A 15,273-nucleotide genomic window follows, 5' to 3' on the forward strand; every position below is an offset into this window, starting at 1 on the left:
GTCATCTTAGATTCATCCCCCTCTCATGTGAGATATCTCTCTTTCTTATACATCACAACTATTTATTAAACTTTTATTTTTACCTTAATCTAGTTACAATAGAATAATAACAACACATTCCAATCAACTGGTGATTATGTTACTATCATTAATGTATGAAAACACATAAAACTATTAGTGATTATGTTACATTTATGATTTTTTAAATGAATTTGTTTTGCAAATAATCCATCTTTTCTCTACTATCTCTGACATTTTTCAATTGATGATAAAGAATGGTGGTTATGTATTGAAGCTCAATAAGCTAATTGTGTTTTTTCTTCTTGTCTATATTCTTTTTGTAACAATGATTTTTTCTTCTACACAAACTTTGTGACCACTTGTGATCAAATTTTTATCTTATTTTTAACATAAATGTTTAGAGAACTTTTGATCTAATTTTGTTGGATAGAGTAATTTCAAACTACTGATTTCATTAATGGAGTTCCTAATAAATCTCAAGGTTCTTATTTAGGTGACCAATTGCTAGGAGGTCCACGAATATTGCTTGATAAAGTTTATTGCCAGGAGCTCCTAATCAATCTTGACTGATAAAGTTTATTGCCAATCAATATTGTATCGAAAATTCAAATTAATTAGGTATTGAATTAAACTTGATAAACAAATGATAGAGAAGGAAAACTTTAAACATGAACAAGATCATAAATCATATGATGATGACATATTGCAAATGATTAACTTATGCTTAAACAATGATAAAGTTTATTGTTAATCAATATTCTATCAAAGTTTTGAATAGATTAGGTATTGAATTTAATGTCATACATAAACATATCTAATTTAATGTCATACATGCACATATCTAATTTAATGTCATACACGAACATATCTAATTTAATGTCATACATGAACAAACATATAATATAAAATGATAACCAATAATGTCATGTACATTAACAAACACATAATATATTATGATAACCAATAATGTCATATATCAACAAACATATCATATATTAACCAATAATGTCATAAGCCAAACAATGTCATACATCAAATATAGAATGTCATATACATCAAATGTGTATCGAATATGTCCACTGATGCCTCTATATATACATGTCTAGATCAACTATATCTTTTCCTTCCCACGAGGGGAAGGAAACAAGTCTCTCGACGTCCTCTGTCATTGTGTGGAGGGAGACGGTGGAGATGATGGGGTCCTCCTAACACACTCACTCGACCTCTTGTTGAGGCTCTTCTCCAACTCCAACTGATACAAAGAAAGTAGATATGAATCAATATTTATTATACATTGAAATCAAATATATGTACACACAAAATCAATTATTTTCTTACTGCCATCAAATAGTCACTCTGTAAGTCCACATCAAATGCTCGTGGAAGATTAGGCGTGACAAGACCCTACAACAATTCAATAAATATAATCACTTATAAATAAAATTAGAAATTTTAAGACTAACTATTATAAACAACAACTAAAATGAAGAAAATTCTTTCATACCTCTATCAATGGTGAGCTAGCCACAGCTGTAGCCACTCCACTATCAACAAACTATCGTAGATGAGGAGGTATTTCTGACATCATGAGTTACATGTCATACAATATACATTACATCTAAAATGAAACATGAAATAAATATAATCAAATGAATTAAATTAACATGAAAATATTGTACCTATGTGAAGCTCGTACGATGTCTATGCTCTAAGTCCGTAGTAAAGGTTGAGGGTCCTGTGGAGAACTAATGCACATGCATAATTTTTTTTGTCAATCCTTAATATGATTACGTAATAAATATATGTATTAATTAAAATGATTAAATTGATACATACCTTTGGACTCATGGAAGGGACAAAAAATGGGCCTGGAGGATCGTTGCTAGGCCCAGGAACACTCTGACCCTGAATTTTGAACAATGTCAATAGATGCTAATTAATTAATCATTCACTATACATATGAAATGTGATCAAATTAGTAAATTTTAATTTTAATTTACCTGTGTGTCAATGCCAAATGTGCCATTTAGGAATTGATCGATGACAAGCTCATCATCTGCACCATCTCTAGCATGAGTGCCAAATATGCATAGGGATCCACATGAAGTGCACATGTGACCATGATGCACAGAAGGCTCCCCCTCAACTAATGGGCTCATGGAATGGATGAGGGTCTGCGTCAAAGCATTAATGGTCCCTAGAGTGATGGCCTCTACATGTTCCTTCACAACTAAAGGAATAGTCACATGCTCATGCTATGGGTTGACCATAGGTGCCCTAACTACATTAGGGTCACGACGTGCTCTCGGCCTCTCAAATGATGACCCCCCACCTCTACCCTGGGAGTCTAATATATCAAAATAATTGGGGATCTGCCTAAGGACAAACTCACAATATAATTTCTTCAAAAAATACATGGGGACCTCATGATTGTTGCAAGGAGGGGCATCAAAAACCATCCACCATCTATCCCAAAAATTATTTCTAATAGCATCATGTATGCACCAATGGATGGGGAATCATTTAGTACCCTCTCTAATAGTATTTTGCTCACTAGGTTTTCTAAATAATGCACATATACTACCTTTTGGTATTTCTTTTTTTTTAACATCTTCATATGACAATTTATTTGTATAAAATATCTAACTGACCACTAACTGAGGCTATCTGGGTGTTAATGGATTCGAGGGATGATGCCAATTGAGCCCTCATTGGATTAGTTTGTCTGGATTCTTTCAATCGAGAAATGAGTCTTTCTAATTCATTTTTTCCTCTCTCTATTTCATTTATTATATTTTCTTATGTGCCTGGCGGAGGTCTTGCAATTGGTTCAGGTTTTGGAATTTGTTGTTCTTCTTGAGGAGGGTTTTGGTTTTGAGGTTCTTGAGGGTTTTGAGGTTCTTGTGGATTTGCCAGTTGATTATGGACATTTCCTGATAAAAAATCAATTGAAATCTAAATAAATAAACAAATCTAAATGAAATTTGTAAAAACCCTACAAAACAATATAAAAAACCTACAAAAAAATATGAAAAACATATCAAAAAATGCAAAGTTAAGTTTATATCACTTATGGCATCATCATGGGTGTGCTTGTGGTCTTGGATTTCATCAATGAGGAGGCATTTTGGCAAAGGATTGTGAAAATGTTGGATTTTTAACTCACATGCGCGCTGCTTTCCATAGGAATAGCAGAAAATGTTGATGAAAATGATGGGTTGTGGGTGTGTAACCCATCAAAAAAAAAAAAAAAAAACACTTGTCACATTTTTAGCACCACAAATCAGTGCATATGCCCTGAGGTATGACCCTTAAGCAACCTTGTGCAACATGAAAAAAATCTCAAAAGTGTGGGACTTTGCAATTAGACATTGAGTATCTAGAGAAGGTCAGCTTCCTTATTATCAAGATGCACCTAACTACTTCTTGAGAGGAAAAGGAAGAAGGAGATGCATAAAAATCAAACTACCTATCCTAACTTATAGGGGGTGATACACCAAGTAGTGTTTTGATCTACTTCTTTCCAATAACTACACTAAAATCCAAAAGACTTCACAAGATATACCACTATCTACATTCCTTTATTCATACCACCATAGACAAGAAAAAAAACAACATAACCATGCAAGGAATACAAAAAATTCACTTGACAAATTAGTTAATTAATATGCATATAATCATAGATATTGTAACTACTAAAATACATCTAGGAAAATGAGAAATGATAGACTACGTAAATGTAACTGATTGAGAGTGGATATGATAGCAGTGATTTCTATTAAATAAGAGGCAAGATCATTTATAGAAATTATCTGCAAAAGACCAGAAAAAGAGAGATCTTTTGAACAACAACAAAACTTGCCTTTATAGGGTTTTTTTATAACCCAAATAAAACTTTTATTTTTAACTCACATGACCATAGGATCAAATTATAGGTGAGAGCAATAACTAAGAATTAGAAGAAAATATTATCATGAAGTGCAACTTCCTACAAGAAATGGTAGAAATAACAAGGAAAAGAGTGCACTCAGCTACAAGAGATCAAATCAAAGTAGAATCAATCATTATATGCATTTAAGAAGCATGGAATGCAATGGCATTGAGGACATAAAAAATGGTCACTGATGAACAAATCATTTCTTCTTAATCTTTCCAACTACTATATGGATTACATTCACGGCATGCTAGATTAGCCACATCAACAAGTCAACTACGTTCAACCATTCCTTTTGACATGTGGTTGTATACCTTTGAAATATTCTACCACCTCACCTAGCATTCTAATTATTTCATTGATTTGTGCTCACAACTATTTTTGGCTTCATAGCCTATCTTCTTTATTAAATATTTGCCCCTACAAAACTATGATCTTCCTATTTTATGCTTAATTTCTACTTCATATCTCTTTATCACTTTAATCTCTTAACTACTGTGACCTTGCAAACAACATGAAACTGACCATCTGGCACTTTCATCGTGGTTTGGACTTAACAATCCTCTAACTGTTCAATGATGTGAAACCATTCATTTTACCCTTGTCACCCCTTTGCAACTACCAATTGTTAAGCATGTTTTAACTTTGTGAAATTGCAAACATGGCTAGGCTAACCATCATCACAAGTTCATAGATTCATGGCTTGGAACTTGACTATAGATTAGACACTCACAATGGTGCAAAGACCACATACTTGACTGTTTGATCCTCCTTGCAACTTCACAATGTGAAAACCTCTTAATACAAAAGCTAATTGTCCCCTTTGATAATGACTTCACCACTTTATTCCCTTATTGATCGTGCTAACTTGCAAAGTTGCAAAAACAACCCTAAATTGTGGATTGCTCCATCGTGACTGCTTGTTGTTGTTTTCCACTAACCATTGTAACTTTTTGATTAACCCTTAAACTAACCACCATCACACCATCATGGCTTAAATCATTAACTTAGTAATGAACCTTGTGATAGTGCAAACAAAGGCCTATGTAGCTTCACATCCTTAACCCTAGTTTGTTCTAAACTATGTGCAATGGTGTGAACAAAACCTTTTCACAACTTTGTCACTTAAAATATTAATCCATCTTCTAACCTTGGGAGACCACAATCAAAGTATTCATTTCTTTTCCACCTAGACTCTGGGTTGGCCTTAACCACTCATGATGCTATGGAAGCACATAAATTTGAACTGCTGTAGTTAACCTCATGTTGTCGCAACTTGAATCCACGCAAGTTTGAAGCTACCTATGCTCACGTGACTATCTATTTTTTCACCTTCTCAACTTGGATATGAATTCTATCCTAAACAACTATGAAGCCACACTTACTGTGAAAATGATTGCATCACACCTTCATAGCCCTTATCATAGTTAATTCATGAAATAGAGCAATAAAGCGATGATGAAAAATTGAATTGTCACAACTCAAAATCTTTCATTGGATGAAAAGGGATTAAAAACTTAGGGACATAAGGAAGAGTCAATTTTTTATGGGTGAAAGCACAAAACTATGTCACCCTTTTGTAAAGGAAAATGCTAACAAAAGTATAACTATTCACCTTCAATGACATAAAATTGGTATTATTGTTTTGAATTTGTAAATAAAGTAAACTAATGAAATGTGTAGAAATGGATGAAGTTTAGGATTATAATTTTTAATAATTATTTGGAATAAGAATTGATATATTTTCCTAATTTTTATAGCCAATTTTTTAGCTACTAAAAAATGCTAAAAATTGGGGGTCTAATTGTTACAGTAAATAATTATTTATTTATTTATTATTTATTCTATTTACTTAAGCTTACTTAGGTAAATGCATTTCATTAATTAGTTGTAGCCTAGGAGTTTGTTATAAGTTGTTGAAAATATAGGAGTTTGTTCTCTCCTAATTCATACTTATCCTCTCACATTGTTCGAGGACTTTCCACCTCATGTGGATGTATGCTTAGTTGTCACACTTATCTCCTAGCGTCTTCTAGCCTGTTTTAGGAGATTCCTTGAGCTCTTTATATTTGAGCTCCCTCATTGTATTTCATATCTTAATGCATTCTCATTGTAAATACAATTTCATTATTTTGCATATTTTCTCTCTCGTGTCCATTTAGGGTTTTTCCCTTGTTCCACGCTCTTCTATCGTTGGCTTCCCTTTGACAAGTTTTTGCATGTAGGTGATCTTGGGGATCTTCAGAGTTGGATTCCATCAACTCCAACATGATATCAGAGTCATGATTTGAAGTCATAAACCCTAGTTTGTTTATGCATTTTTCTTCAAATTGAGGGAATAGCAAATTTTTAGAGTACAATGGGCCCAAACCAACACTGCCATTGGATTCAGAAGGCACTTTTCAGCTAGGATCCTTATAAAATTTGTCAATTTTGGAGAAAGGGCTCCGAAAGGCTTTTTTTTTTTAGATCAGAGGCTTTCATACGGTCATACGAATGATTTGCAGATTAAAAATTTTTAAAAGATCTTTTTTGGGCCGCGTCACCGCAGCACCACCCAACAGCCACCGTGGGGCCACCCACGCGCAACCCGCTCCCTGCCAGGGTCTGTCCGCACCGCCCTTACTCCACCGAGATCTTGCCATTGCCTGCGCTCCACTTTTTCAGTCGTGCAACCTATATCCTCCATCACAGCACCAGTTCTCAGCCAGGGTTTCTCTACCAACCATCGATGTTGTCGTCTTCTAGCAACCTATGCTTTGTAGCCTTTGATAGCATAGGGCCCAATCAGCATGTACAGTTGGCATTTTGCATAGTCACCTACCCATACGTAGACTCAGCATCTGCATTAGTGCTTGTGTGGACACTATTTGATCTTCCTGCCCAGTCATTGCCTATGTGGCACGGTTGCATAGTCAGTGTGTTTGAGTGTGTGACACGTGGCAGGTTGCCACGTGGCACTTTGCCATGTGGCCTCTACCATCTTAGCCTGCCTACCATGTGGAGTGCCATGTGGCACTCTTTTGCAGCAACAACCTTCAAGCCATCAAATTTAATGTATTTGTTTGCTGACATGAGCATGACATCATCCTTGCATTAGCCCTTAAACCTCTCCAAGGTCCTTTTTGACCTACTTTCAGTTTTTTGGCCATAACTTGAGCATACGAAAGTATTTTTTCAATCTGAAAGAAGTGCCAAAAAGCTAGTTTCAAGATAGAGATATTAGTGCAGGTATTTTTAGGTTTTGATGTAGTTTTATTGCCCATTTTTAATTTGAAGTCTGAAGTTCTATTTTTGACTTCGGCTTGCATATCTTTTGCGTCCCATGTCAACTTTTTGAAAATGTTATATTTTTTGAAAGTTGGTTTTGTCACCTTTTCCAAAATGTAGTCCTTTTCCTTAGATTCTAGCCCATGCTCTTTCTATCATGTTTTTGGCATGTTTTCTCTATGGTGGATATCTTGGGTGTTTTAGGTCCGAGGATCATTTTTCTGGCATGGTTTCTTTTATTTTGGGCTATCCTATCTTTTTTGTTAGTTTTTTCCTTGTTTTGATCATTGTAGACATCATTTGTAAGCACTTTTGTATACACACTAAGATAAAGTGTCACTTTTGCATGTCAAGTTCATGAACATTGTTTTTGAGTCAATTGTACTTGCACTATTTTTATAAAGCACCATGGGGGGATAGTTGTTTGCTATTTTAGGCATTCTTCCTTTGTCAAGTGAGTGTCCCTTCCATGACATTAGCCCCATGTAGCGTCATTGTGACCATGTCTTTATAGGTGTTTGTACCTCTTCCTCTCTCATCATTCTTGGTTCATCTGCAAGAGACTTTGGCCCATCTTCTCAGTTGCTTGTCATCTCACCCTATCTGTATTAAGGTGGGGTTATGTTGTTGTTCTAATGTATCCATGGTTCGATGGTTTGATAGTGTGAACTATGTATTTAGTGGTTGATCCTATATATAAGGCGATTACAGTGGCTAGCTACCTATGCATTTCAGTGAGATAGATCATCTACCATATAGACACGCTTGGTTCGTGCCTTCTTCTTCCATGGAAGTTCTTTAGATCAGCAATTTTCTTCTTGATGGCAGATTTTGCAGCTTCTTCATGCTTTAGTGATGTTCTTCATGATCACTCCTTGTTCCTATTTTAGGGGACATTCCCCTAGTTGGAGGCTTCTTCATTTCTTCGCTAGGTTTTTACCTCTTTTTGGGGGAGCGTTTTTACCACATGGTTTTCTCTCTTTCCCCATCTTTAGAGGTTGCATTTAGTTGCATTGTACATGGGTACCTAACATGGCCTCATTGCTAGGACCCATTCTGCATTTCTTAGTTTTGTGAGCTTAAGGCATTTCCCTAAGTTGCACTTAAGGGGGGGTGTTAGAGTAAATAATTAATTATTTATTTATTATTTATTCTATTTACTTAAGCTTACTTAGGTAAATGCATTTCATTAGTTAGTTGTAGCCTAGGAGTTTGTTATAAGTTGTTGACAATACGAGAGTTTGTTCTCTCCTAAGTCATACTTATCCTCTCACATTGTTTGAGGACTTTACACCTCATGTGGATGTATGCTTAGTTGTCACACTTATCTCCTAGAGTCTTCTAGCTTGTTCTAGGAGATTCCTTGAGCTCTTTATATTCGAGCTCCCCCATTGTATTTCATATCTTAATGCATTTTCATTGTAAATACAATTTCATTGTTTTGCATATTCTCTCTCTCATGTCCATTTAGGGTTTTTCCCTTGCTCCATGCTCCTCTCTCCTTGGCTTTCCCTTTGATAGGTTTTTGCATGCAGGTGATCTTGGGCATCTTTGGAGTTGGATTCCATCAACTCCAACACTAATTCCCACCACAAAAATATAGTGAAATTAATTTTTTTTCTTTTGATTTTAGACTATGTTATACATAACATATATAGCTAGAACATTCAAAAATAAAAATTATCTTTAGACCTATATTTTCTCTTTTATACTAATTCAAATGTCAACTCATCTGAAATCAATAGTTTTCATCTCCCACCACATTATTCAAAATAAATCTATTCTAACCAAGAGGAAAATTATACATTCTAGAAGAGGACTCTCTCCTCTAGAATGTCATATAATTTTTATATTTTTTTTATATGATTTTATATTTTTTTCTTTCTCAAAACTGACATCTTTTTGAGTGTTAAAATATGTGCTTGTATATATTTTTAATTACAATATACAATTAAAATAGTATAAAATCTATATGAGAATATTCTTGACTCTAAGCTTTATAAAATGTGTTTATATGTTATTAAAAAATATCATAAAAAATAGTAAGAGTTATTGAAATGCCACTTTTTCTAAAATAATTTTATTTCTTTAGTAGTTGGATACACACTAGTATTAAACATGCAATTAATAGTCAATTCCAATTGGAAAAGTGTGAGACCATATATAAATTAGCTATAAAAAAATTTTTATCTTAGATCATATGTTTTAAAAAAATTAATTTTTATATAGAAATACTCAAATTCGGTCATTTTGATAAGTTAGCCTAAAAGGTGACATAGCTTTGTACTTTTACCCTTATATATCCCTAATATACTTGCATGATAATTAATGAACAATTCAATAAATGTAGACATGGCTATCACCATGGATATTCATGAGACTGGTAACATTGGCATTTTAGAAGGGGGATTAAAATGGTTAACAATGCCCATTATCAAATCCTAGTATGGTCAATCCTACAATCATAACCTCTAAGAGGTATTCTTTCTAGAGCTACCAAGGACTTTCCTCCTAAGGATCAATATATAGAGCCTTCACAAGAATCATGTTGTCCAAGAAATATTACATTATCCAACAATGAGAAAATTATATTACAACAAATAGGCCAATATGAAAATCTAAAAGATATTCATCATAACATTATGAAATTAAGCACAACCCCATAGGTAAGATGGTCATGATCTAGGAGCATTGCATGATGAGAAACATAGGTTCATACATCTAGGAAATAGATTTCAAGATAAGAAAGTTGAAAATATCCATCGAATGTGAAGAAAAACAAAGTCTAAGAAAGAATCTAATGGATCCCTACTTCAGATAAATGGATCATGATGAAAACCTAGATATAGATTCACCAAGATTTATAGATCATGTCATAAGCTTTATAAGAGTATCAAAAAAATGTGGTGGAATGACACTAAAACACAAAAAAAGGTTGATAGGATCAAACTAAAATTAAAAATTTGTGGTTGATGCAAGATTTACAAGAACCAAGGATGTTCCTCCATCAAACACCCCAAGTGAGAAAGCATGTTTCATGAGAGGAACTCATGAAAAACTGATAGCACTTAGGATGTAAATCCCTTTATCATTGATAATCTCAATGTCTTCCTTGTTTGTATATGTATTCCTCCTTAATTCTCCATTGTCTTCAACCAAACCCTTTAGATTTTTAATTTTGTAACTAGGATGTGAAAATTCCTACATATATTAATGCTTGTAGAAATCATGTGCAATCCCCATCAATCCATATAACCTTTCCAAATATATCTATATTCTAATCAAGATTTGTATAGCCTTTCTGACCTATGGGTGTTGTTCAAAATATGTCATATGATAATTGTAATGGTGTAATGTCAACAACACTTAACCTATGTTGCACAATGTTGTTCGGGTATCTTTTTTTTTATGGTGAGAATGGGTTCCCCGCACAGTGGTTCTAAGGTAGTATAGTGATTTTATGTCACCTATATAATGTCCAATCTTCCTACACTTATATTTTGATGATATTTTTGCATACATCACACATTTATTTGTATGGTCTACATGTGTGATATTGATGCCTCTACAAAAGGTATTCATTGTCCAAATATGGTCTATATGAGTGATCTTTACTTCCATAGGTATTCATTTTCCAAATAGGAATAAAAATTGATAGGATAGAAATTCCATAATACTCAAACAAACAAATAGAGTAGAGATGAAAAAATCATAATGGAACGAATGATATAAATATGTCTCTAGTTATGATGAATCTTCCTTTAACTAAAGATTTCCCAAATATGAATCAACAAATAGAATAGAATAATGAGTGACCCCACCAAAATTAGAACAAGATAGAATAGGGAGGATCTCTCAGCTATTAAATGGTGGACAATGCAAAATCCGAGTAGGTTCACAAATACAGAAAAAATTAGATTCATGATGCCTATAGTCATACCAAACTCAACCTTAATAATTGACTCTAGGAAACTTCAAGAAGGGCTATAAATGAGTTGACCCAACAAAACATTCAACTAACTAATAAAATAAAATGGGCCCAAAAGATATTATTTTTAAGTTTGGTGTTATTCAATAATTCGGTTTATTAAACCATTTAATATTAAGAATATTATAGGTCTCCCAGCCCAATAATTGTTTTTCCTCAAGTAATTGTAGAGTCAAATTCTCCAAAATCTATTTTCCTTCCCATGTGGCATCTTCAATCAGTAGATCCTTACAAAAAATAGGTACTCCTTGATGGTGCATGGCTTCTATTTTTTTCTCTACTATCGAGGATCTATGAGGGCTTGAAAGTAAGTTATCCCACTTTGTCCACAAGAGGGAGTTCCTTAGAATACATGAATTATTGACTACCTCACAAAAACCCATCTCATAGGTTGTTGATCTTGTCATAGGTCAATAAACTCTGGGGGGGGGGGGGGGGGGGGTGAATCAGCATACTCGCTAGTTAAAACTTCTTGCTCGCTATAAAACTTCACACTTATCTACAGGTTCATTTCCTTTTATCATAGGAAACATGAAACATGTCATGAATTTGACTTCCCTTGAGAAACTCCATCTCATAGATTTTTGATCCTACCATAGGTTAGTATAATAAGGTGGGTTGAACTAGTATACTCACTAGTTCAAACTTCTTACTCTCTATCACACTTCACACTTATCTATGGGTTTTTGCTAGCTATAACTTAATAGGTCAAGATTAAGAAAAAACAAAGAACATGAAAAATAGAAACACATAGCATAGTATTTATCTCATAGAAACTCAACTAGGGTAAAAACCATAGTGTGTGAATCAATCCTCAAAAATCTTGCACTCTCCTAAATTTTTCTCAATTAATATATTATCATGTTATAATATTATAAAGACATTTTTATATTCTAGTTGATTAAGTGATTTTGATAAGACCTACTAGAGTCTTTCCCTGTTAGGAGTTGCATGGTTAAAGAACTTTTGAACACAAGTTGATGTGTCACCATGTTAGGGGACTTTGTACAAAGAACCTATTAGGGTCCACCCATAATGGGATTTACTATTGTAAACTTTAGTAAACAACAAGAATGATCTAGCAAAGTAGCTACTACATTTAACTTGACATAGATCCTTCTTCATCTCTCTTGACATGTTTGAAACTATACTCTGCCTTTTCTTGGCTCTACAACTTCAAATGTTAATCACTTGTGCACTTGGATTTCCTTGTTCTTGCACAAGATAACCCATGTGTTATTCAAGCTTACTAGCTTCTCCTCAGCACATTAGCACTTTAGTAGTGACCTCTCTCTACCACTTGCCTTCACATTGTGAGATTGCACTTCGCTCGGCTCTTCTGGCCCTCTCACAAATCATTCACTAATCTAACCTCTTCTCTTTCAACTATATCCTTTAATACTTTCTTTTATCTTCTCTTAGAAGCCCTAATCTATGAATTTAAAATTTGAATTCTCACAGCTACTACTATCACAACTTCCTATTGCACTAGTGTGTTGCTCTTGTCGAATGTAGTGTGCTTGTATAGGAGTCATGGGTGTCATGTGTCCTTGATGACTTTCTCTTGTTGGCAAGAATTAAAATTTGAATTATTTTAATTGTTCCTCATTATGTTAACTCATCATCAATAAATGAAATGATCAGTGCACTCCTACCCTCTCTATGATGTGGCAGTCATTGGTATCTTGCTTTATGTTTTCTTTGATGACTTGGCCAAATTGTCTTATATGTCCACTAGTTGATCTGCTTTTCTTTTCCCTTTGACATCCTTATTCTCACATGGAATTCACTTAGCATACTTCATCTAAGTGGATCACCTCTATCATTAATTCTATTGGGCCCATACTTCTTGTCTTCTTTGATCACCTTTGTGAATTAGAGCCACACATCAATGTGCTTCATCGGTCATTTCTCCCTACTAGTCTTAGTTCCTTTGTGTGAATTGAAATCAATGACAAAAATTTTTATAAATGAGTCTATTGTTTGGTCTTCAAGGTTCAAGATAGTTATGGCAACAATCTCCACCTTTAGTATTCATGGAAACACTTGAACATTTTATCATTCACTATTTTGGTGTCTTGCCTTCACTTTCTTTTCTTATTCCAACATCTCCCCCTAAGATAATGTATCCACATGCTTTGACCATTATACAACCCGTCTCATCTTATTTCTTATGTTCTTCTCACACTTTCTCTTCTTAGCTCCTTTTGTTCCTTTTTTTTTGAGCTACCCCTATGTTTCTCTTCTTATTCTGCTCTCAACTTCTCCCTCTTTGACAAGAATGCCAAAGGCAATCATATTTTCTTTTCTTATGTTTTCTTGACTACTCCCACTATGGAGTAGTCCCTTGTTGTCATCAATCCACCATTAGATTTTGTTGGTGTAAATAAGTATTTAATTATTACACTTACTTAAGTTTACTTAGGTTAATGCATTATTTAATTATTTTGTATTATTTTATAATTATTTTAGGTGAGACACTTAGGAGTTTGTGTACTCTCATTGAGTTACACAACTCTAATTATGCACATGGTGTCTACAACATAGGAGTATGCATCATACACTGAGTTGTCATGTTGACAACACAGTTATCCGCACTCCTCATTTAGCACATGTTTTGTACACCATTGATTTGCATGCTACACCATTGTAGGCTTATCCTCACATCATCGCACTTAATCTCGTGCTCAATGGAGGATAACCCATATCTGGTGGACATGTGCCTCATTGTATGACATATCATGATGTTGACTTCTATGCATTCTAGAAGCTCTCCTAAGGCCTTTATATACAGGCACTCCTAGTGTACTCTCAAGTTGGCTAAGTTGGCATATTGAATGAATATCATCATTCTGATCATACTCTATCTATTTTGGTCTATTGTGTGCTTGTGTTGAGTTCTTTAGTTCTTGGGTGAATTCTAGCCTACACCAAATTCTTACATGGTATCAAAATTAAGGGAGATTCTCTACACATAGTCATTCGAGACCATTTATGCTTCAGCACCTCGACCTGAATCTAAAGGATCCACAAAAAATGGGAGCGTCTAGAGCTAGATCTGACCGCACCGTTGCATCTGGAGCATCGATTTGGTGAAGATCGACTATAAATTGTCTTTTGTTGGGTGAAAGTTGATCATGAGGCAAAAACATTTTAAAAATCAGAACCCGAAGGCCCCGATTTACAGTTCAGGTATGGTCAATTAATTGATCTGATTAATTCTTGTTCAGATCTATATTTATTTATTTATTGCAATTTATTTCTATATCTATATTTTTTGGATCTAGTATTCCTAGGCAGGAAAAAAAAAATTCAAACTGGGCAGTAACACCCCAGCTTGGCTTTGTATTTTGGTTGGAGGAATATTTCTCTATTAATTTCATATGGCATTTCATTAATATTGTGGGCATCATTGCAAACAAGAGTGGGTCGTACCTCTTCATATCTACATAAGTCATACCAGGTGGTATATTACTATATTCCATAGGGGAACATTCAAAATCTGGCTTAATATCACCAGCACCGGCGATCAATCCTTGACAATCCCTGGCCATAGCGTGGGCTTTGTTTACTTAACTGTTGCAATGGTTTTCCTTTACACTACCACTGACTCCAAATCCCCATGCATGTGGGATATTACAAATCAAAGCCCGGTAGCCATAAAACAAAACCTAACAGAGTTTGATGAATTTCCTACTTGTGACCCTGCGACATGTGGGCTAATCCTACTTCACCACGTGGAAGGCTAAATAGTGCCTTCTTCCCACAACACCTACAAGCAGACATGTGGAAATCTATGGTTTAATCTTGCCCACCAATTGTACATAGCCACGTGGCCATAGCATATGCCAATCCAACTCTGACACGTGGCAACTTGTCACTGTGCCCAGTCAACATTGACTTACAGCATTGATTCCTCTGCCCAATTAGAAAATCTATACCCATGTGGTAGTGTATACTCAGCACATCCATACTATTCGTACCATGATGACATCACCATGACATCATGCTAATGTCACCCTAGGCTGGGAGTCACTGACATCACAACTTTTAATGGTTT

The sequence above is a fragment of the Cupressus sempervirens genome, chromosome 1, assembly GCF_028749045.1.
Source record: "Cupressus sempervirens isolate cs-2001-9-10 chromosome 1, ASM2874904v1, whole genome shotgun sequence".
NCBI lineage: Eukaryota > Viridiplantae > Streptophyta > Pinopsida > Cupressales > Cupressaceae > Cupressus > Cupressus sempervirens.